Here is a 24754-nt window from a genome sequence, read left to right on the forward strand (position 1 = left end):
TCACTTGCTACTTTTTAATATAAAAATTATATATACTCATTTTAAAAGTTGAGATATAAAAATATACAAAATAGTGGCTTTAAACTTTCCTCTTCAAGCAGAGGCACAAATGTCAACCTCATGAAAGGTCACGATTTGTGGCCCAGCCCATGGTCATGGAGTTGGGTTCTTAGGACATTTTCGGAATTTGCTCTGAAGGAAAATCCCTTAGCACACACAGGCCTTCTTTTTTGTTCACCGTCTCACAAAACACATACTCATTCACCACTTCTTTTTTTTTAAGATTTTATTTATTCATGAGAGAGAGAGAGAGAGAAAGGCAGGCAGAGACACAGGCAGAGGGAGAAGCAGGCTCCATGCAGGGAGCCCGATGTGGGACTCGATCCAGGGTGTCCAGGATCAGGCCCTGGGCCAAAGGTGTTGCTAAACCACTGAGCCACCCGGGCTGCCCTCATTCACCACTGCTTCGTAATCTGTGTCCGTAAAGAGCCGAGCCAGGAATTCATCAGTAAAAAAATATGATCTTGTTCCATCTTGTCTAGCATAAAAGTTTTCCCCAAGTTTGCTGCCAGCTTTAAACCTAAGCATGGTGTGATCATACAGCCCAGAGTCATGAAACAAGACACTTTTGCCTGGTTTCAATGCCTGGTAAATATTTTGTAAGACAAGGTGCATCTTATCAGGGTGAACAGCAGAGAGTACAAATATCAACATGACAACACCCATAGATTCTGGGGGCACATGTTCCAGAAGGTCATCTTTAGTTAGATCACACTGGAACACCTTGTGTCTTTCTGAGTCATATAAAGGATTTTGCTTGACATATTCAACTGCTCTTGGAAAAAAATCACAGGCATAAGCAAAGATATTCTGATCTTCCAAAAATGGGAATAAACAGTCCCAACAGCCAGCTTCAAGTATAGTCAATTTTTGATCTTCAAATTCTCTACATGATCTGAGATCCTCAAACTCTCGGGTGGTCCAGTGTCTACCTTTGAAGAAGTTAGTACTATTTCTTTTGTAAAAAAGGTCCCAGTTCTTCTGAGCCTCTTTTTCCAGTTTTTGCTGCTTACAGTCGGACACCAAAGCTTGATCTCTTTTCAATTTCTCTTCTTCTTCAGAGCTGAGAATCCTTGCCTGCAGCCTTTTTCTTTGCAAAGAAGCCATCTCCTCAACTGACGGCATTACTGTTAACGGTGCTGAAGACTCTCCATCCCCGAATAACCGGAGGGGTCCAAGCGGATATTGCAGACATACATAGGCAGGGTTTTTTTTCAGATGCAGTTTCTCAGGATTGGATTAATCCTGATTGGATTTCTCAGGCAGCACTGGGTCCTTTTGCAGGAGAAAGGAGATTCCGTTAGTGGTTTTAGAACGGTTTTTAAGACGCTGGGTTAGTGGTTCTAGAACAGTTCTTTGACCAAACAGTTCAGACGCTGACTCGACACAAAGCCTGGCCCACTACACAAGAGGTCGGTCGCAAAGACCAAGGTCCCTACCTTCAGACGGCTGACGTTCAGCGGCCAGGACTCTCACGCCCCGAACTGCAGGTCAACTATTAGAAACCGCTTTGGTTTTAAAAAAGGACGGGCCCAAGCATGGTCTGAGAAACCGTAGGGAGAAAACGCTCATCGGTGTTCGGTGGCGCGACAAGGGGCGACTTAACCATGAGAGCTTCCCGAGGGGGCGGGGGCGACAGCGGTCAAGTGGGGTCACCGTCGCCCAAGGATCCGAGGCTCGCTTTGGGGGCGCGGGGGGGGGGGGGAAATTTGGAGCCAAGCCCGGCGGCCTGAGTCTCTGATCGCACTCCCAGGAACAGGTCTCACGAACCAGTGGGGGCGTCGCTTTCCAGGGGCTGAGGCTCCGGCTCCTCCGGGAACGCGGCAGGGAGAAGAGGCCGACGACGCGCGGGGCCGGAGCCGTCCGGATGAGGGCGCTCGGGAGGAACCAGGCCGCCGCGGCCGCCGGGGCGTGTGGAGGGCGGTTCACGCTGGCCACCGGGCCCGTGTCGCCCTCGTTCGCCGCGCTCTCGGGCGCACCGTCGTCGGTTCTTACATTCGCCTGGACGGGGACGGCCTCGGCCCTCGGCCCTCAGCCCTAGGCCCTCAGCCCTCAGCCCCTCAGCCCTCGGCCCTCAGCCCTCAGCCCCTCAGCCCTCGGCCCTCAGCCCGGCTTGGGGAGCCGCCTCGCGGGGACAAACCCGCCTCAGGTACCTCTCCCGGCGGAACCCTCAGCCATGGCGCCGCCCCCCGCCGCCACTTCCCTCATTTGCCATCTTTATTTCTTTGGTTCACTTCCCATTTGCGTTCCAGATGATAAAATCTATCTTCTGCTTATATTACTTGTTTAAAATTCACTAGGATCACCAGAGACTTCTATATTGTGAAAACTCAATAGCAGTCGTATCTTACAGGACCTCTAAGCTATAGTCAATATTATCGATCACTTCTGTCTCTCTTTTTTAATGTTTATTGCTTCACCTTTGAAGAGGCTTGTTTTGATGCCCACCTCCCTACACACACATCTCTCCCCACAAACACCACACATGTGTGTACATACGAATATGTATGTCTATATAGAGACATAGATGCCTGACCCTGGATCTAGTTGTTAAATAGATCTCGCCCTCATTTCTAAGGAAACGGATTTTGCTTCCTGTGGAAAAAAAAAAGAAGTTGTTATATGTGTCTGGGCTACCCTGGCTAGCTAGATGTTTTCAAGTCTGCCTGTGGTAGTTCAGACAATAAGGCCCTAAGGGATGTAGTGCCTGATTTTTATTATCCTTCCCAACCACAACCACAAAATTCTAGCAGCTATTTCGGATTTTCCCCTCCTTTTGTCAATGTCAAAATACAGTGAAGAGCTTCATGATCCCATCCAACTTGATAACAATTAGAGTTATTTTTATACCCAATAAAAAGTGCCATTGTGAATGGCCCATCCCATAACTCAGTGAAATTATAGAATGTAGTCAAAAGATGCATTTTGCTGATAGTCATACTGATGGAGGCTGGGCTTCTGACCCTTCCCTCGTGGTTTTATAGGGGGACAAACATGTAGATTGTCAACAGATATATATAGCAATCACCAAGAAATTAAACCCATGACAGTCAACCAAAAATATTTCCTTGAGATCAGCTGTCATATGTTGTATTTTATTCTTTCCATTTAATCCTTTTCTTTCAGGACAAAGAAGTTTGTTGCTTTCTTTTCCTGCAACCAGAAGACCTGGGGGTAAAAGCGGGTGAGGGGTGAAGGAGGGGTAGGGAACAAATTTTTGAAATAGAGACATTCATCAATAGAACAGCATAGTTTGTTTACTTAGCTTTACTAATACCTCTGGCCATTCATTCTGGGTCCTCAATAGGAATTTCCCTTCCGCCTCTGACCCTTGGTAAAAGGCTCTTTTGGGTTTCAGCTCAATGCTTTTCTCGACATATTTTTCTTGGAAAATGTTGCCACTGTCAGAGTTTTACCTCCCACACATATTGTCATCCTTGGACCTTTTATCTCCCTGCCTTAAAAAGCATCTTCACTTCCATGTCCCCCATGCATCTGAAACTCAACATGCCTGGTTTATTTATTTCATTATTATTTTTTTATGAGCGGGCCGCAGCTGCCCTGGGACCATGGACCAGCTGCCGCCCAGGGCACACGGTCCGCCCAACATGCCTGGTTTAAACTCATTTCTCCGCTTCCACCTTCTGCCTCTGGGTTTCTTTTTCAGTTAATGAAATGATCACAAGATAAAAACTTGGGGATTGCTATAGACTTCTCTCCTTCACTTATGACCAGTTGATCACCAGAAGGTCTTATGGTCTTATGACCAAAAGACTTGCAATATTACCTTTTAGATGTCTCAAATCCATCTTCTCATTCCTGTTCTTACCATTACTTTGTATTATGAAGCCCTTTTAATCAACAGATGGGATTATACTTTTCTTTAATGACATCATTCACTTTCCTAAAATTCTTCAGAGAATCTCTGCCTAATAGATAATGTCCAGGTCATCATGCCCTTCATGTCAGCCCTCACTCACACTCTCCAACCGCATCCACCACAACTTCCCACATTGTGTCTAATGTTACCAAACTCCGTTTACCTCTCCACATGTAACCTTGGCTTTTGCCACTTTCTCTGTCTGGAATGCCTTTTCCCTTCCTCACTTGGCAAACTCCTATTCACCTCCTAAAACTCTATTCATGATTTCCACAAAACCTTCTCTGTGTGCCACAGACTCACCCCAGGGTGAGCTAAGTCTCAGCCTCTCTCTCTCTCTCTCTCTCTCTCTCTCTCTTCCTCTCTCTTCCTATGTGTATATGTATATGCAGTTATATTATATTGAAATTTTCTGTTTGCCCATCTGACTCTTCCACAAAACCTTGAAAGTATAATCCAATCAGACTACATCTTAGAGATATTTCATAATGTAGGACTCACATACCAATAGTTGCCACAATTTCTCCACCTTACACAAATGTTCCTATAATACATAGTCGTAGAAGATATGTGGAAGGAGAACTTTCAAAAGCCAGGAAATGTGAAGAATTCACCTGGAAATAAGTAGAATGCTCCATGCTCTGCCCATTTTAATCAGTTATAGGTAAACATTGGAAAATCCATGCATTTTCTACAGAAAAATGGCAGAGAAGTCAGTACTGAATGTAGTAAATTGGCTTTCTTCTTCAGGAAAAACTATACCAGGCTTCTTGTTATCTTGGGTGATGCCATACTACCAGTGGACTAATCGGAAATCCTTTCACCTAGAGATAATGTCCAGCATTAGAACTCCTGGTTCTCATGTTGCTATTTATGTACATAATTAAAATTCTGAATTAAAAAATGCTCCTGTATTACTGTCATAGAATCTGCTGTTAAAAAATAAACTTGAAAAATTTGTACATCGATGAATTCAAAATTAATAAAAAGGGAAGCTTTTATTAACAAGCAGGAATATCTTGAAAGAGTTGATTCTGAAAGAAGATGCTAGCTTTTTAAAAACAGGCTTAGTGAGGTATGATTGACATACAGTAAATTGAAATATTTAAAGGGTACAATTTGGTAAGTTCTGACACTCATGTAATTATCACTAATATTAAGAATGTGAACCAATCTGCCACTCCTCAAAGTTTTCTCATACCTCTTTGTGGCACTTCCTGCCTTCACTTCTCATTCCCAGGCAATCACTGATATGCTCTCTGTCATTATAGATTATTGTGAATTTTTTACATTTTTATGTAAATGGAATCATACTGTAAATACTTGGTTTTGCCCAGTTTCTTTCACTCAGCATTATTTTGAGATTGATTCGTGTTTTGTATATATGATTCATTTATCTTTATTGCCGTGTATTCCACCGTACAAATATACCACAATTTGCTTATCCATTCACCTTTTGATGAGCATTTGAGTTATTTCCAACTTGAGATATTACAAATATAAAAGCTGGTGTGGCAGATCCACCTGCAGATGACTAACAGTAAATCATGTATGATCACTGTATGTGATCCCTTGTATGATCCCCTCCCCATGAGTATGAATAAAACCTAAGATTTCTTTTTAGCCAATGGAATATGACAAAGGTGATTTGATAGTCACTCCTGTCATTATGTTACATTATCTAAGATTCCATCTTAGCAGACAGAGATTCTTCTGATGGCTTTGAGGACATAAGCTGTCATATTCTAAAAAAGGCTGCATGGCCAGGAACTGCCTGCAACCTCTAGGAGCTGAGAGTGACCTGCGTGACCACCAGCCCCTGCGTGACCACTAGCAAAAAAAAAAAAAACCAAAAACGGGAGGGGGGGACCTTGCAGTTGTAGGCAACTGCAAGAAATTGAATCTTTTGAACACCAATAAAAAATGAATTTATAAAAAAAAAACAAAAAGAAATTGAATCTTTCAGTAACTGTGTGAGTTTGGAAAAGGCCTGACTCCCAGAAAGGAGTGCAGCATGGCCAATGCCTTGACTTCAGCTTTGTGAGATCCTGAGTACCCAGCTAGGCCATACCTGGACTACAAAATAATAAATGTGGTTTTTTTTTAAATCTTTATTTATTTATGATAGTTACAGAGAGAGAGAGAAGCAGAGACATAGGCAGAGGGAGAAGCAGGCTCCATGCACCGGGAGCCCGATATGGGATGCGATCCCGGGTCTTCCAGGATCGCGCCCTGGGCCAAAGGCAGGCGCTAAACCGCTGCGCCACCCAGGGATCCCTGTTTTTTTTTTTAATGTGTGTTAAGTTGTTAAATTTGTGGCAATTTATTATGCAACAATGGAAGATTAATATAGATGATATGAGCATTCGTGTGTACATCTTTGTATGGACATGTGCTTTATTTCCTCTTGGGCAAATACCTAGAATTGAAATGACTGGATCATATGGTGCATAAATTTTTTTTTAAGATTTTATTTATTTATTCATGAGAGACACAGAGAGAGAGAGGCAGAGACACAGGCAGAGAGTGAAGCAGGGTCCATGCAGGGAGCCCAACGTGGGACTCATCCGATCTGGGGTCTCCAGGATCAGGCTCTGGGCTGAAGATGGTGCTAAACTGCTGAGCCACCAGGGCTGCCCCAGGTGCATAAGTTTTTAAGAGGTTGCCAGACTGTTTTCCAAAGGAATTTTATAATGTTACATTCCCACCAGTGGTGTATGAGAATTCCAGTTTCTTTACATTCTGGCCAACACTTGGTATGATCAGTCTTTAAAGTGTTGGTCATTCTAAAGGATGTGTAGTGGTATCTCACTTTAATTTTCAATTCCCTGAAGCCTATGATGATGAGCATATTATCATGGGCTTATTTGTCATCCTTCTGTCTTTTCTGATGAAATATCTGTTCAAATCTTTTGTCCATTTGTTATTGGGCTGGTTGTTTTTGTATTATTAAGTTTTGAGATTTTTTTTTCTGTACTCTGGATATAAATCCTTTATCAGATAAATGACCTACAGATGCAAAATTTGCAAGCTAGCAACTAGGCTGCCACTTTTCATTGTCTTAACAGTGTTTGCAAAAAATAGAAGTTTTTAATTTTGATAAAATCCAACTTATCAATTTTTTTTCTTGTATAGATTGTGGTTTTGGTGGTATATCTGAGAAATTCTTGCCTGATCCAAGATTAAAAATTTTTCTTTTATTGTTTCTTGTAGAAATTTTACAATTTTATATTATCTATGTCTATGATACATTTTGAGTTAATGTTTGTATATGGTAAAATGTAAAAGGAACGGATCAAAGTTTGTGTGTGTTTCTCTTTCAGCATCCCTCCTTCCTTCCTTCTTTCCTTTCTCTGTTCCTTCCTTCCTCCATTCTTCCTTTCTTTTTCCTCCATCTATTCCTCCCTTTCTTGCTCCCTCCCCTTCTTCCTTCCTCCCTCCCCTTCTTCCTTCCTCCCTCCCCTTCCTGCCTTCATGTCTTTCCATATGGATATTTAATTGTTCCAGCAGCATTTGTTGAAAAGACTATCCTTCCTCCAGTGAATAATCTTACTACCTTTGTCAAAAATCAGTGATCATATATGTATGTATATATTTCTTGGCTCTCTGTTTTGCTGATCTGTGTATCTTTACACCAATATCATATTGTCTTGACTACTAGAACTTTATTATATCTTAAGATAATGTTAGCTTTCTAGTTTTGTTATTCTTTTTCAATTGTTTTTACTCTTCTAGGTCCCTTACATTTTCATATGAATTTTGGAATCAGCCCATCAATTTCTACAAAAAAATTGTGTGGGGATTTTGATTGGGATTGCATTGAATCTATGGTTCACTTTGAAGAGAAGTAATGTCTTAACTATATTAAGTCTTCCCACACATGAATTCTTTATTTATTTGGGCCTTCTTTAATATCTTTTAGCAATACTTCATAATTTTGAATATCATGTGTTGAATATCTTTTGCCAGGTTTTTCTTTAAGTATTTAATAATTTTAGTGCTATTGTATATAGCATTACTTTTTAAAAAGATTTTATTTTATTGTATTCATGAGACAGAGAGAGGCAGAGGGAGAAGCAGGTTCCTCACAGGGAGCCCGATGTGAGATCCCATCCCTGGACTGGGATCATGCCCTGAGCCGAAGGCAGACAGACGCTCAACCACTGAGTCACCAAGGCGTCCCAATAGCATTATTTTTTAATGTTCAATTGTTCTTTGCTGGAATATTGAAATACAACTGATTTCTGCACATCAATCATATATCGATACATAGTTAATCTCATTTATTACTTCTAGGAGCTATTTTATAGATTCCCTCAGATTTTCTGCATAGAAATCTGCTATTTTCAAATGAAAACAGTTTTGCTTCCTCCTTTTTAATCTAGATGTTACTTCTTTTTCTTGCTTAGTGTGCTGGTTCAGAACTCCCATTACAATACTGAAAAGAAGTGGTGTAAGTGGACACCGTTTTTTTCTTATTCCTGAACATAGGAGGAAAGCAATCAGTCTTGTCAGTGAGTATAATGTTAGCTTATATTTTTCAAAGATACCCCTTACCCGACTAAATTCCTGCCATTCCCAATTTGCTATCAGTTTTTCATCAGAAATAGAAGTTAGATTTTATCAGATGCTTTTTCTGTGTCTATTGAAATAAGCATATGATTTTTCTGCCTTTATTTGTTAATATGGTAAATTATTTTTATCGTATTACATTGACTTATTTACTTTTAATATTAAATCAACTTTGCATTCCTAGGACAAAACCAACTTGTTCATTGTATATTATCCTTTTATATGTTGTTAATTAGATTCATTAATATTTTGTTTAGAATTTTGACATCCATGTTCATGAAGGAAATCAGCTATAGTTTTCTTCTAGTGTCTTTATCTAGATTTGGTATCAGAATAATGGTAGCCTTATAGAATGAATTGGGAAAAATCTCCTCTTTATAATTTTCTGGAAGAATTTTTGTAGAATTGGTATTATTACCTCTTTATATGTTTGGTAGAATTTACCAGTGTAACCATTTGGGCCTAGAATTTCCTTTGCAGGATGGCATTAAATTACACTTTTCCATATTTTAAATGCCTTTATGGTTTTTAGCTTATCTATTTCTTCTTTAGTGATCTGTGGCAATTTAAATCTCTAAAAAAAAAGATTTTATTTATTTATTTATTTGAGAGACAGAGTGAGAAAGAGATAGAGCACATGAGCAGGGGCAGAGGGAGAAGAAGAAGGCGGCTCTCTGCTGAGCAGGGAGCCCATGCAGGGCTTGATCCCAGGACCCTGGGATCATGACCTGAGGTGAAAGAAGATGCTTAACTGACTGAGCCACCCAGATGCCCCTAGTTTACATCTTTCAAGTAATTTGTTCACTTTGTTTAAGTGGTCTAATTTTTTGGCATAAAGTAATTAATAATTTCTTTATTATCCTTTTAATATCTATAAATTCTGTAGTTATACCACCTATATATTCTCTTGCTTTTCCTGATGAGTCTGGCTAGACATTTATCAATTTTATTGGTTTCAAAGAATGGGCTTTTAGGTTGATTTATGTTCTTTGTTGTTTTTTGTTTCCTATTTTACTGATTTCTACCATAATATTTATTGGTTTGTGTCTTTTGCCTACTTTGGGTTTAATTTACCTTCTTTCTCCCTTAATTTGTAAAATGCAAGCTAAAGTCACAGCTTTGAGACTTTTCTTCTTTTCTAATAAAAGAATTTAGTAGGAATGCCTGGATGGTTCAGTGGTTTAGCACTTGCCTTCAGCTCAGGGCGTGATCCTGGAGTCTGGGGATACAGTCCCACATGGAGCTACCCACAGGGAGCCTGCTTCTCCCTCTGCCTGTGTCTCTGCCTCTCTGTGTCATAACTAACTAACTTTAAAAAAAAAAAGAATTTAGTACTGCCAGTTTCCTTCAAAATACCACTCAGGCAGATTGCCACTAATTACAATGTGTTATGTTTTAATTTTTATTCAACTCAAAATGCTTCTAATTTCCTTTTTGATTCTTCTTTGATTCACATGTTATCTAATTTCCTTTTGATTCTATATATTTTCACAGTAGTTATCTTTTTTTTTAAAGCTATTCCAGAGCTTTTCATTTTTTTTCTTAAAGATTTTATTTATTCATGAGAGACACACACAGAGAGAGAGGCAGAGACAGGCAGAGGGAGTAGCAGGCTCCATGCAGGGAGCCCGATGTGGGACTCGATCCTGGGTCTCCAGGATCAAGCCTTGGGCTGACAGCGGCACTAAACCATTGAGCCATCCAGACTGCCCAGTAGTTATCTTTCTATTGTTGATTTCTACTATAGTCCCATGTGGAAAGAGAATATGCTATGTATGATTTTAATTCTTTTAAACTTATTGATACATGTTTAATGGTTCATAGTATAATCTAGCTAAGCAAATATTCCATATACATTTGAAAAACATGTATATTCTGCTACTGTTGAATGGGTAGTTCTATTAATGTCAATTAGGTCAAGCTGGTTGATTGTATTGTTCAAGTTTTCTGTATCTTCACTGGTTTTCTGTCTGCTTGTTCTATCAATTATTGAGAGAGATGTGTTGACCTCTTTGAAACTGTAGGTTAACCTATTTCTCCCATCAATTCAGTCAGTTTTTGCTTCATGTATTTTGAATCTTTGTTGTTAGGTTTGAAAACATTTAAAGTTATTGAATCTTCTTGATGAATGGGTGTATTTATCATTATAAAATGACCTTCTTTACTTTGAAATTTACTTTGTCTGATTATCATATAGACAAGCTAGTTTTCTTTTGATTAATATTAACATGGTAGATCTTTTTCTATTCTTTTGCTTTTTTAAAAAAATATTTTATTTGTTTGACAGAGAGAGTGAGAGAGCACAAATAGGGGGAGCTGCAAAAGGAGAGGGAGAAGCTGCAAAAGGAGAGGGAGAAGCTGCTGAGCAGGGAGCCCAAAGTGGGGCTCTATCCCAGGACCCTGGGATCATGACCTGAGCCAAAGGCAGCCACTTAACTGAGTCATCCAGGTACTCCTATTATTTTGTTTTTAACCTATTTTTTTTACAGTTTTAAGAGCAAAGAAATAGTAAATATTTAGTATCTCTTAATTATTGTGACTTTTTGCTCTTTCTCTTTATTCAAAGCAATAGGACATTTCCTAATATGTCAGACCACATTCATTACCCAGCTATAGTTATATTCATATTTTCTATTTTTGGATGTAAACAGGAAAAATATACTAAAAATACATAAAAGCCAAAATGAAAGTGTTTTCTTTATTTTTTTAAAGATCTTATTTATTTATTCTGAGAGACAGCGGCAGAGACACTGGCAGAGGGAGAAGCAGGCCCCATGCAGGGAGCCCAATGTGGGACTCGATCCTGGGTCTCTAGGATCATGCCCTGGGCAGAAGGCTACATTAAACCGCTGAGCCACCCAGGCTGCCCAGAAGTGTTTTCTTTAAACAAACAAAGAAAAAGGCCTGAATCAGTCATATGCTTACTAGCCATGTAACTTTGGGCGAATTACTTAACCTTCCTGCATCTTGGTTTCCTAATCAGTCAAGGATGGATAATAATGACACCTAGGTTCCTAGAGTTGTTGAGAAGACCTAATACATCAGTACATTAATATTTGTTAAGTGCTTAGAACAGTGCCTAACCCATAATGGTGCCATATATATGTTGGATAAAATAAAAAACATGTTTTACTTCCTCACAGTAATAATTCTAATGAAGTGTGAAAGAAATTCATTTTCAGAAAGCCTAATACATCTGCAGTTTTATGAAATGCCCAGGTGATTTTGGTGGAAATTATCAGTGGTTCTTTACACCAGTGAGAATAGCTACAATTAACAAGACAGAAAACAACAAATGTTTGTAAGGATGCAGAGAAAGGGGAACCCTCTTGCACTGTTGGTGGGAATGCAAGCAGGTGCAGCCAATCTGGAAAACAGTGTGGAGGTTCCTCAAGAAGTTAAAAATAGAGCTACCCTGCGACCCAGCAATTGCACTACTGGGTATTTACCCCATAGATACTGATGTAGTGAAACACTGGGACACCTGTACCCCAATGTTCATAGCAACAATGTCCATAACAGCCAAACTGTGGAAGGACCTGAAATATCCTTTGACAGATGAATGGATAAAGAAGATGTGGAGTATTACTCAGCCATCAGAAAGGATGAATACCTACCATGTACTTCAATGTGGTTGGAACTGGAAGGTTTTTTTTTTTTTTTTTTTTTTTTTGATCAGGTCTTTATTTAAAATTAGCTGTCCAAAATGATTGACTTTTATAGAATAAACAAATATAAGTTTTTAGGCAGCAGGCTTCTTCTCTTCCATGGTAGGTTTCTTTTTGGCAGGTTTCTTGTCTGCTGCTGGTTTGTTGGTAGCCGCAGCCTTTTTCCTACCAAAGGTTTCTTTGGCTTTTTCACACCAACAGCCTTCTTTCCTTTCTTTCCTTCCATGGGCTTCTTGCCTGGAACCCCCTTCTCATCTGATTTGGCTTCTAAGGCTGCTCCCATCTTATCCATCTAGAGTTTGTGATTCTTGGCCTGGCGAAGAATGGTGTTCCGGTGCATGGTCTTTGCATACGGGTTTAGCTTCAACATGATTCTTAGGTTCTTCAGTGGATTCTTCTTCAGGACTCTACGATGAATCTTCTTGCATGCTGCTCGGAGGGCCCTTTGGATCTCTGGGCTTTTCAAGATTCTGCTAAGGTCTGTATTAAGCATCTTATGCATGGGAAGGGTGTTACTCTTGAGGGAGGCAGCCTAACGCCAAGTGCCATACAGATCGTCTAACTTGGGAAAGCACTTTCAGTCCAAATGCAGAAACGTCCCACATGCCCACCAGGAGCAAGTTTCAGAATGTTCAGTTTGCTTACATTAAGTAAAGTAATTCCAAGGATGTTTCTGAAGGCCTTGATGATACCATTGTCTTCATTGTAGATGATGCAGGGTCCCCTGCTCTAGATACAACAACGGTTTCTCATTTTGCCTTTGCCAGCTCTCATTTGCTGAGAGGCACAGACCTTTTTGATATCATTCCAGGCTTTAAGTTTCTTAAGAAGCAAAACTGAAAAAAAAAAAAAAAAAAAAAAAAAGGAAGCAAAACTGCCTCCTTGGTCTTCTTGTAGCCTTCAACTTTATCTTCAACCACCAAAGGAAGTTCAGGAACTTCCTTAATACAATGACCTTTAGACATGACCAGTGCTGGTAAGGTTGAGGCAGCCAGGGCAGAGCAGATGGCATATCGTTTTTGTGTTGTGTTCACTCTACAGTGCCAATGGTGCCAGGTTTTGGTTGGTGCAAACATGCGGCCTCCACGACACATATTTCCAAAAGCACCCTGGCCAGAATGGTGAGTCCCACTACCTCGAACTCTGGGAATTCGAGCCACGGCTCTGCCAGTACTCCAAGACTCAGCACTGGTTTGATGACCTGCTAATTCACTGACAGCATATGGCTGTCTGTTGTTTTTGCGCAAGTTGGTGTGAACAAAATTCACGATATCGGGTTGAATGGGAGCTTTAAACACAGCAGGCAAAGTAACATTTTTGCCAGATGATTCCCCCTTTTCGGAGTACACAGGTATCAACGGACGAGCACACGCCATCACGGGGAGAGGAGAGGGCCGGAACTGGAAGGTATCATGCTGAGTGAAATAAGTCAGTTGGAGAAAGACAATTATCATATGGTCTCACTCATATGTGGAATGTAAGAAATAGTGCAGGGGACCATAAGGGAAGGAGGGAAACTGAGTGATGAAAAATTAGAGAGGAAGACAAACCAGAGAGATTCTTAACTCAGAGGACCAAAGAGTTGCATAAGGGGAGGGGGGGGGGGGCGGGGGATGGGATAACTGAGTGACAGGCATTAAGGAAGCACATGATGAGATGAATACTGGGTGTTTATACTATATATTGGCAAATTGAATTTAAATATTTTTAAAAAGAAATTATCAGTGGCTGACACTTTGTGACACAATATAATCCCAATATTTATTTCAAATATGATTAACATGGCACAGGTGGTGCCAACTGGTGGTGAGAGTGACACTTTACAATGACGTCCCATGACTGAGTGCATAGCCTAAATGGGAGAGAGATGTCAAGTCTAAATTTGAGGTCCTGTGTGAACATGAGTCCTAGCCTCCTTGTGATAAGCCCAGGTGCTTTTAGAGAAGGCAGGAGAAAAGGAGCAGGAAATTCCATTTTTTTTTGTTTTTTTTTTTGTTTTTTTTTTTTTTTTTTTGGAAATTCCATTTTTTTGGAAAATGTCCTATAATGTTTAGATTTATGTCACTAGAACCTTATAGTTAGGTTTTCAAATTGTGCTTTTTGGTTCAGATGCCTCTTTCCCTCCAGATGGCGCCAGTTAGCTGCCATATTCTATACTCTAGTCCAGGTGCACTGACGTCCACTGGAACCCAGGCACTCATGCTTTTAAAGACTTGCGTGGCCCATGAACATTTTATAAGAGAAGGAATCTTTTGCTTTCCTTTCCCAGGAAGATGTTTGCTCTGGAAAAGGTTTGTCCTGGGAAAGGTTTACTTAGAGGAAAATAACCTAGAGCTTACACATTATGCACATTGATGAAATCATAGAACCAACCTCCTAGAGAAATTTGTCAGTCCTCACCACTGCCTTTGGGCAGGACCACACAGACATCATCCTCTTGTAGATGAGAATGAGTACAAAGAGAGAACAGTAAAGCTCGGGTTTTTGTTTAATGAATTCCAGACATCGTGCATCCACTGGGAGCTGCTTTGCCTCCTACCTGAGGTAAGGAGAAGGTCTCTAGGGGCTGGCAGAAAGCCAGAAGGCTCTAGGCCTGTCCCCCACCTACAGAGACTTTGGCCTTCTGGCTTCTCGCCTACAGCCATGGTTGTCCCTAAAGAGTAAATGACAAGCATTGTTGGGTGGGGTGGGGGACCACAGGAGACCCCATCCTGTGCATATCTGTTTATTTGTTTATTAACAAAGGATATAAGGAGACTCAGAATTTAACTATCTTGTTTTGTTTTGTTTTGTTTTGTTTTGTTTCTGGAGTCCCAGAATTAAATTTAAGCCACTGCCTCCAGAGAGTGAGATCTAAATCTTACCCAAATATTCAATCCCAGAAGGAATATTCAATATTCACCTTCCAAGAGGGAGTTCTTTTTAGCTAATCTGATTCCCAGATGCAAAAGCATAAGCCCACTTGATTTGAGGTTTTCATCATAAAAGATGGAGAACAGCTGGCTTTCATTTTCTCAACAGTATCCCTTAATAGATCTGAAGGCTAGTTTTAAGTGTTCCATACTCTCCTGTCCGTACTAACCAACCCCAGCCTTTGTTGCTTTTTGTCATGCATGGCCTGATTGTCCAAACCCTCTTTCTGACTCTTCATCTCACTTTTAAGTCCTAGAGACCAGATTAGACTTGAAATGAAAAATGATCATTCTAACAACCAAGGATAATTATATTTGCAAGTTGAATTCTGTTTCAGCAATATAATTGCGATATCCAATCTGATCTCCGGAGGCTTTTTATGTGTCTCAACGACTAGCTCATGTTAACGATGCTCTACTGATAGAGATGAATGTTTTCTCTAGAGAAAAGGTCATACATAGCGGATGTGTCCACAAGCTGCTATCCATTTTGAAGTCAAACTACATAATTAAGTTATTGTCCTGGCTAAGTGTATATATAATAGTTTATAATAAGTCTAAAATAAACTTCAGTCTATGTCACCAATAAAGGCTATTAATGTATTACTTTAACATTCAAAATGTTCAGGAATAACTTTGAGTTCTAATATCATGTGACCACTAGAAGTAAACTTTTTTCCACATTCATCTATGACGCACAGAAGACCTAATAGAGGATTAAAGAAATAGAGGTTTATTTTTCTCACAAAACAAGGAACCCTGAGGTGGGAAGTTACTGGCACTGATCCAGCTAGTTATGTAATGATGCCATCAAAGACCAAGCCTTTTTTGTATTTCCACTCTGACATTTTTAGACTGTTGGCTTTTACCCTCAGATCTTTTGCTTCATAAGTACAACATAGCTGCTAACGCTCCAGACTTCGCCCCTGTGTTTCACCTTTATGTGGAAGAAGGAGAGAACAGGAAAGGGGAGTGATGCTGGCTGCCATTCCTCTGTCCCAGAGCAAATGCCTACCTCAAAGAGATTCAGTGTCTTCAGTGTTAGAAACCAAAACTGATAGCAAATTTAAAGTCAGTCTTGTTAATAATTTATCCATACATTCATTGTTTTTATTCATTACTGATTAAATAGGTAGTTTTCAATATCTTTTTTAAAAAAGATTTTATTTATTTAATTATGAGAGACACACAGAGAGAGAGGCAGAGACACAGGCAGAGGGAGAAGCAGGCTTCATGCAGGGAGCCCGACGCGGGACTCGATCCCAGGTCTCTAGGATCAATGCCCTGGGCCAAAGGCAGGCACCCAACCGCTGAGCCACCCAGGCGTCCCTTCAATATATTTTTGCTACATTTTAAAATGCATTTAATAACTGATAAGGGGAACGCCTGGGTGGCTCAATGGTTGAGCGTCTGCCTTTGGCTCAGGGTGTGATCCCGGGGTCCTAGGATCAAGTCCCACATTGGGTTCCTTGCGGGGAGCCTGCTTCTCCCTCTGCCTATGTCTCTGCCTCTCTTTCTGTGTCTCTCATGAATAAACAAATAAAATCTTTAAAAAAATAACTGATAAGGAAAAAAAAATAACTGATAAGGGAGAAAATGGGTAATTTTATATATGTGATAATTATATATATATATATATATATATATATATATATATATATCAATTTGTATTTTATATTTTTATATTTTTGTACTTGCAAAAATGTCCAGGTCTCTTTGACACAGATGGGAGACAGGGAATTGAGACTATAGAATTCTAGGAATTTACATCTTGGTTGGGTTACCAAATATCCTGGCTGGCTTAGGACACAAGCTTTTAACATCTCCCATGAGACCGGCAGATATAAAAAGAGTCATGATATGGAGCCCTCTGCGAAGTAATTTCTTTTGAATCATAAAATAACTTAGAATGAATCAATAATGGGATGATTAGGCCCATTCTTATCTCAGGATTTGTAGACTTCAATGATGTAGACAGTCTGTTGACATGTCATAAACTAAGGTGTGCTTAGACCACAGCACACTAGCACACAGCAGCATCAAGGCTGGTGAGGCCCAGGGTGGCCCCAGAAAGTGAAGACTTGATGTCAGCATCCAGTACAAGTTGCAGGTCTAAATCCAAGAGATCTTGATGGGAGAACGAGGTACTCCAAGATCCAGAGCAATTTAGATCATTATCTAAGAGTAGTAAAGTGCTGTGTCCTAGAGCTAGGGAGTTGGTGGGAGGACTTCCATTCAAGACCAACCCTGGCAGAAAAACTCTGAGTTGCAAAACTGCTTTCACTCTTAAATAAGAACATTTTGAGGCTTTCATCTAAGTTTCCCAGACTTGGGCCCTGTGTTGATTGCCTTAGTGATAAAATAAGTCCAGTGCCATAGTCCCATATTAAGGAGTCTGATCTGTACAAAGAGAGAAACAGAGAATCTTAATAATTCTTTTTTACCTTTAATTATTTAAATTTTGCCCCCAAAAATTAGCAGAATCTTTTCAAAGAATGAAGAATGTTCAGACTCTCAAGATAGCTACATGCAAGTGAACATTTACTTACAAAGAAGTAAACCTCCAGAACATGCTATCTTGTTTTGGTCAGAGCAACTAAAAGGTATCCTATCTCACTTTGCCAAAAATAATAAACACACAAGTACTACTAAGGTAAAAGATTTAGAAATGGGAAAAAAAAAGTCTGAATTTCATCAAGAAGCTTGGGAAGTTTAGATCCAAATAGATACAATGTTCCAAACTCATTTTGCCTTCCAATTTAAAAAGAGATATGTAAACTAAGAAAAATATGACTTTCTGCACTTTAAAACACCAGCTCATGATTTTACCAAAATCTATTAGTCCAGTTTGTTCTAAAGTCAAATCATAGGTACAATCTTTCTATGAACTAGGGTTATCTATCTTTGTGTATTCATGGTATCCCTGTTGTGTGTATCTTAGCATCCATTAAGGTGTGGTAGTTGATTTGTTGCTCACAAAAGGAAGGGATCAAATAGTGTATCAGTTAGCTTTTGCTGTGTAACACATTACCTTAAAACATTGTGTCTGGGGGTTGTAAGTGGCTCAATCAGTTAAGCATCTGCCTTTGGCTTAGGTCACAATCTCAGGGTCCTGGGATTAAACCTTGCAGCGGGCTCCCTGCTCAGTGGGGAGTCTGCTTCTCCATCTCCCTCTGCCCTTCCCTCCCACTCATGCTCTCTCTCTCAAATAAATAAAATCTTTTTTTAAAAAATGTTAAAATAAAGGTGGATGGCTCAATAGCTGGTCCAAGAGTGTTCAGTAAATGTTAGCCATTGTTACAGGGTTGGAGGAGAAGCTGGAGAGTCAGGCCAGTGCTGCCTCAGGCCTGTGAGCCCGGCATTGAAGCATTGTCCAAACATGGTGGGTAATTAGAAAGGGCCAGTCATCCTGTGAACCCTGTTCTGGGGTTGGAGGAGGTAACAAAAGCAGTCCTTATCAGTTACTGGGCATTATTTCATTTAAGTTCACAATTCACAGAGTGGGTATTTTTCTCATTTAGGGATGAGGTCACTGAGGCTCAGAAGTTAAGGAACTCTGTTGAGATTAGAACCCAAGATTCTATAAAGGTCCTAACATTTTATTCTGTTGGGGAAAAGCTATAAGTAGATCAGATTTCAGTTGAAATGTAGTTGGGAGCCCAAGAACGTCCGGAATCCACAAATGGCACCCCCTAGACAACCTGGGAATTAAAGCAAGGAGAAGACCAAAACTCTGGTGTTGTAGGTGAAATCACATGGAAGCTCTTTTGTATGCCTGGCTGTTGCATCCCCAGCCCCCTGCAGTGCCCCCAGCCTGGCTTGAGTCTGGCCTGGAAGATCACATCACAGGTCTCCTTTCCACCAACACAGCTGATTTGGCAGGCTGCCAGCCTAACAGCCAGGGCATTTGCAGAGGTTTGATTTTCATAAATTTCTATTTCCTATAGAAAACCGGTTTTCTCAGTGGCTTTGTAGCTCAGCCATTCTTGATCACATCAGGACTAAACCTGGCAGCCTGCTTGGCACCTTGTGTGCAAATTATACACAATGGCAGATTGTTTGGCCTTTATTTTAACCCAGAGCAACTTAAGGAAAAGGGAGGGAAGGACAAGAAAGAAAAGAAAGAAATCCAAACCTCATGCATAATTACATGATACAGTGAAGTCCCAATTCTAAGGACAATACAGAATTAATGAGTCAGTCTCTCTCTCTCTCTCTCTCTCACACACACACACACACAACTACAAAACAAATACATTCTTTGTTGAAGTCTTTCCCCCTCTTTTTTTAAATGTCTTTCTCTCTCTCCCCCCTTTTTTTTAGAGAGAGAGCACACATGCACAAGAGAGAGAGCAGGGAAGGGGCAGAGGGAGAGGAGGAGAGGATCCCAAGCAGACTCCACACTCAATGCAGAATCTGATCCCATGACCCTGAGCTCATGATCTGAGCCAAAGTCAAGAGTCTGTTGCTTTACTGACTGAGCCCCGCAGGTGCCCCCTGTTTTCTGCTTCTTTACCAACACCCCTCACATTTGAGGAGAACTGAAGAATGAAAATCAAGGCCTGAGGGAAAATAGCATGTTAGAGGATCTTAGAGACAGGAAGTGAAACAAGAATGAGACAGAGGGCAAATGAGAGAATGAGAACACCAAATAAGTAATGAGTATCAGCCTATTAATATCATGTTGAGCGAGGATTATGAGGTTAGAAATTACATTAACTGAGAGATCACAGTGTCCTATTTCATTCCTATGTTTTCAAAGTGTTACACGATGAGTTCCCATCTTCATCAAGCATCTTTGCCCTTGTCAATATCTGTCTTGCATCACAAATACATGAATCTCATAGAGCCTTAGTAGAGTCCCTTAGCCCTGAATCCGAGACAGACTAGCCCTTCTCCTCTCCCGTCTATCAAAGCTGACTCCACCCATGCTCTACTCTGTCTTCTTCTGAGCTAACTAAACAAACTATTGAGTGTTTATGGGTGTTAATATGCCTTCTTATTATGTTTGCATTGTTCCAATGGTCAGAAATTATATAGTGACATGATTAAATTATTTTATTTATTTATTTATTTTTATTTATTTTTAATTATTTTATTTATTTATTTGAGAGAGAGTGAGAAAGAGAGGACAAGCAAGGGGAGGGGCCCCACTGAGCAGGGAGCCCAACATGGGACTCAATCCCAGGATCATAAGATCATGGCCTGAGCCAAAGGCAGATGCTCAACCCACTGAGACACTCAGGATAGATTTTGAAGTAGCTTAAATGGATTCTAACGTAAGAAGATACCTAAATTGGTAAATGAAAAGACACAATAAATTCAATCAAAAGTAGGTTTGGAGGGACGCCTGGGTGGCCCAGCAGTTGAATGTCTGCCTTCGACTCAGGGTGTGATCCCAGAGTAGTGGGATCGAGCTCCGCATTGGGTTCCCTGCATGGAGCCTGCTTCTCCCTCTGCCTATTCTTTGCCTCTGTGTGTGTGTCTCTCATGAATAAATAAATAAAATCTTTAAAAAAAGTAGGTTTGGACACATGGTAGAGTCTAAAGAAAGTTAGGTGGGAGACAGGCTTTGGGTAGAGAATGGGATAGAACTTTTAATTCAAATGAATAATTTTTCGTTGAAGACCATTATGCCCTTGGCATTGTGGTGGATTCAAAGTTATAGGACATGATGCTTACCACCAATATTTTAGTCTCTTTTGTTGGGGTGGAGATTGCAGATCACACTGCACAGGAAGCAAAAAAAAAAAAAAAAAAAAGGGTTCTTAACTGAAGCGGAGATGATAAAGGAAAACATAACAATCACCTAAGAAGCTTTTCTAAAAATATTCTAGATTTCATGAATCAGACTCTCTGAGACAGGTTAAGGTGAAAATAGCTTTGCTTCCTTTGAAAGCTTCCTAGGAGATTTCAGGTGTATACCTTGCTTACCAACCATTGAATTAGACCAGTATTTCCCAGCCTTACCTGACCCTACCACCTGGGGGAGCTTGTTAAACTATATAATTTCCTGGCTCCACCCACCACCAGAGTTACCAATTTAGCAGGTCCAGCATAGGGCACAGAAATGTATTTTTAACAATTGCTCCAAGTGATTCATATAAATAGGTTTGAAGAATAGTAAAGTAGGTAATACTTATTCAAGAAGTATTCACTGAGCAACATCTCTTGTGCTGAATCCTGAAAAACATAGGAATTAGATCCTTGTAGCCTGCAGAAGCCCACAGAGGACACAAATACATAGTAGGTGCAATCCAGGGCTAGGTGAGATTTGCTGATGAGAAATGGATAGAGGTTTTAATGGGTTCTGCAGGCAAGGGAGATTTGCTGCAAGGGGTGGGAGTTGAACTGTGCAGGGAAGGATTTGGCTCTGTTTAAGGGAAAAAAGGAGAGATTATATGGCAGGAGTACGTATAAGTGTGGCATGTTCTGAAACACCGAGAAGGGAGAACTGGCATGGAAGCCCGAATGGATGTCCTTCCGTTAGGATCAGCCCGTCATCCTGTCTGACAGTAGGGCTGCACAGTGGGGGAAAGCATGAGCTGTAGGGCCATACAGCCTGTGTTGGACTCTCAGCTCTGCTAGGGGCTCCTGTGTGACTAGGATGCATTGGTTAACCCATGGGTAAAGTGGAAACTATCATAGGCTTTCTAGGTGCTGTGAGACCTGATTAGTACACTGCCTAGCATTTCACACAACTTTTCAATCAATGTGCTCTTACTCTGTTTTATAATGTTTATTGCTTACAAAGTGTTTTCACAAGCATTCATTTATTTGATCCCTGCAACAATTTTGGGAGGTATGTATTATTATTAGTTCCATTCTACAAATGAGAAAATTGAAGCTAACAGAGGTCAAGGAATCCAAATGAGCTAGTCAGTTTGAAGTCGAACCCAAGTCTCTTAACACCACATAATCTATTCTTTCTCTTATGGCAAAAGGAGAGAATCAGATTACGGAGGAGTTCTTGAATACCAATTTAAGAAGGGCTTGATTCTACACATAGTAGGAAGCATTTAAGCAGAGGATGGACATGTCAAAATAGTGCTACAGAAAGCTGAATGTTTTGGTTGAGACGGAAAATGGACACAAGTGAGGGCGGGAAGAGAGAGAGAGTGGTGACTACAGTATGGTGTAGGCCAACAGAGCATCAGCTCAGTGAGGTGGGGGTGTGAAGGAGGACCAAGGGTACAGACACTGAGAAGAAAAGGAAAGGTGCCCTAACAAGCAATGACAATTGACAGAGAAAATGCTTAGAAGGGGACAGTCCAACATTCAAAATTGTAGCCGCTGTTTTTACTTCTAATTGCTAGGATCAAAAGCTGGGAGCATTAACATTCTGTTTCACTTGTTCACTCCACATCCTTGAACATTCTTTCTATGACTTTGCACAGAGCCTTAGATTTCCCAAGAGCTGCAGTCATTATTATTTATCGTTTCTCACATCAAGGGTCCAAGGTCTCAGCACTTAACTCTAGAAAGTGTATTAGAATGCCCTATGGACCTGACTGTGGGGAAAGCTTTTCAGCATCCTAAACATAAAGACCTTCCAAGTAAAAGCATTGATTGGGAAGCCTGGGTGGATAAAATTAACTCCCACAATCTTAAAGACGTCTGGTTCACATCCGGGTAAAAAGGGGAAAAAGCTTTATGGAGCCCATTAATGTCAATATTAAATGACATGAAGCAGCATTATGCTAACCTCTTCCCCAAATCCCATCTATTCCGTTATCTACTGCTCCTTAGTGTAGTTCTGTGTCTGAGAAGTTCTCCATCATACAGCCAGGTGGGAGTCATATATGCTGCCTGCTTTGACAAGTAATGGGTTTGATTTCTAAAAAGATTAAAGTGATTGCTGAAGGTCACATAGCTAGTAAATTGCAGAGCCAATATTCAAACAAGTCTTCATATCTATCTTCGTTGCTCTTTTAGGCTGAGAAATGTGGCTTTTAAAAATAATTTTTTAAAGTAGCACAGAAATATATAAATAAGCAAAATCACCTTCCCACTCCCCCTCAGAGATAATTACACCTCCTGTTTGATGACATCCTGCTGGGTACCCACTAGTGCACATATACATGTATACATGTAAATCTGTATCATGCCTTCTTTAAGAAAGTAAGCTGGCGGGATCCCTGGGGGGCGCAGCAGTTTAGCGCCTGCCTTTGGCTCAGGGCGTGATCCTGGAGACCCGGGATCGAATCCCACGTCCGGCTCCTGGTACATGGAGCCTGCTTCTCCCTCTGCCTATGTCTCTGCCTCTCTCTCTCTCTCTCTCTCTCTCTCTGTGTGTGACTATCATAAATAAATAAAAATTAAAAAAAAAAAAAGAAAGTAAGCTGGCTCATTCTATTCATTCACTCTGTAACCTACCTTTTCCCCCCACCCCTCAATGGTACCTCCCAGGCACCTTTAACATTTGGGTCTTCCTTGTTTGTTTTCAAAGCTGTTTTCCAAGGCACCAAAACCTATTTAACAAATTCCCCACTGATGGTCATGAAGGTTGTTTTTATTTTATTAAAAAAATATTTTTGCTATTTTTGGCATGTATCTTTGTGAACTAGTACTGTCATGGGAGAAGTTCCTAGAAATTGAGTTGCTGGAGCAAAAGAAGTATTTATTTTTTATTTTGATTCAAATAAGCTTTTGAAAATGATTGTCTCAATTTATTCCCCCCCGCCCCGCAAACAGAATAGGATGCTATTGCTCCATATCTTCTTCACCACCACTAAGTATTACTGATCTTTTCAGTTTTTCCAGTGTGATTCATTCATCTGCTCATACATTCAATCAATGCATATGTACTGAGTGCCCACCATGTGTTAGGTGCCATTCTAGTTCTTGGAAATACTTCAGTATAAGACATGAAGTTTATGTCCATACAATTAACTTTGTTTTAGAGGTAAAAGAGGTAATAAATGGAATAAGTTTGTTAACTTATGCTATGTATACAATAGGCCAGGTGATAATAAGTGTGGAGAAAAATACAGCTGGGTGAGGGTGTTAGTGTAGGAGAGAGGGTTAGAATTTAGTATGGTATACACATGAAAGGCCTCTCTTATCAGAGGTGCTTCAGCAGAAACCTGAATGAAATAAGAGATTAAGCCAAGCATTTGTCTAAGGGAAGAGTCTCTCTGGCTCAGAGCGGAGAAAATGCTACCAAGGGCCTTAGGGTAAGAGCATACTTGGTGTGTTTCAGAAAAGAGAGTAGGGGCAGCCCCCATGGCCCAGTGATTTAGCGCCACCTTCAGCCTGGGGTATGATCCTGAAGACCCAGGATCGAGTCCCACTTCGGGCTCCCTGCATGGAGCCTGCTTCTCCCTCTGCCTTTGTCTCTGCCTCTCTCTCGCTCTCTGTGTGTCTGTCATGAATGAATAAATAAAATCTTTAAAAAAAAAAAAAAAAAGAAAGAAAAGAGAGCAGGCCCATGTGCTGGAAGCAGAGCAAGTGCTGTGGGGCCAGTCATGTAAAAGCCCCGTCATGTCTTTGGTTTTAACTCTGAATGAAATGAAACCCCTTGGGTTGTTTTGAGCCTATGTGGGGGTGTTTTAAAGGATCCCCCCACCAGCTGCTGGGTGGTGACTAAACTATAAAGGCAAAGAGGGAGCTGTGAGATGAGTTTAGGAGACTAGTACAGAGCTCTAAGGGGAGGATGGGGT

General features: G+C 40.5%; 1 long non-coding RNA gene and 2 pseudogenes across 2 annotated transcripts; 1 reads left to right on the forward strand and 2 right to left on the reverse strand.

Moving 5' to 3' along the window:
- Window positions 1-53: 53 nt before the first annotated feature.
- Window positions 54-1907, reverse strand: LOC140630437 (tRNA N(3)-cytidine methyltransferase METTL6-like; annotated as a pseudogene).
- Window positions 1402-15669, forward strand: LOC140630438 (uncharacterized). Of its 2 annotated transcripts, XR_012028206.1 has the most exons (7): window positions 1402-1550; window positions 8350-8454; window positions 10800-10961; window positions 12477-12658; window positions 13222-13301; window positions 14683-14724; window positions 15344-15669. It is a non-coding gene; the product is annotated as an uncharacterized lncRNA (long non-coding RNA). The 2 variants fall into 2 exon arrangements; XR_012028207.1 differs by lacking the exon at window positions 12477-12658.
- On the reverse strand, window positions 12255-13591 carry LOC140630436 (large ribosomal subunit protein uL4-like; annotated as a pseudogene).
- Window positions 15670-24754: the final 9085 nt, after the last annotated feature.

The sequence above is a fragment of the Canis lupus genome, chromosome 3 (genome assembly GCF_048164855.1).
Source record: "Canis lupus baileyi chromosome 3, mCanLup2.hap1, whole genome shotgun sequence".
NCBI classification, from domain to species: domain Eukaryota; kingdom Metazoa; phylum Chordata; class Mammalia; order Carnivora; family Canidae; genus Canis; species Canis lupus.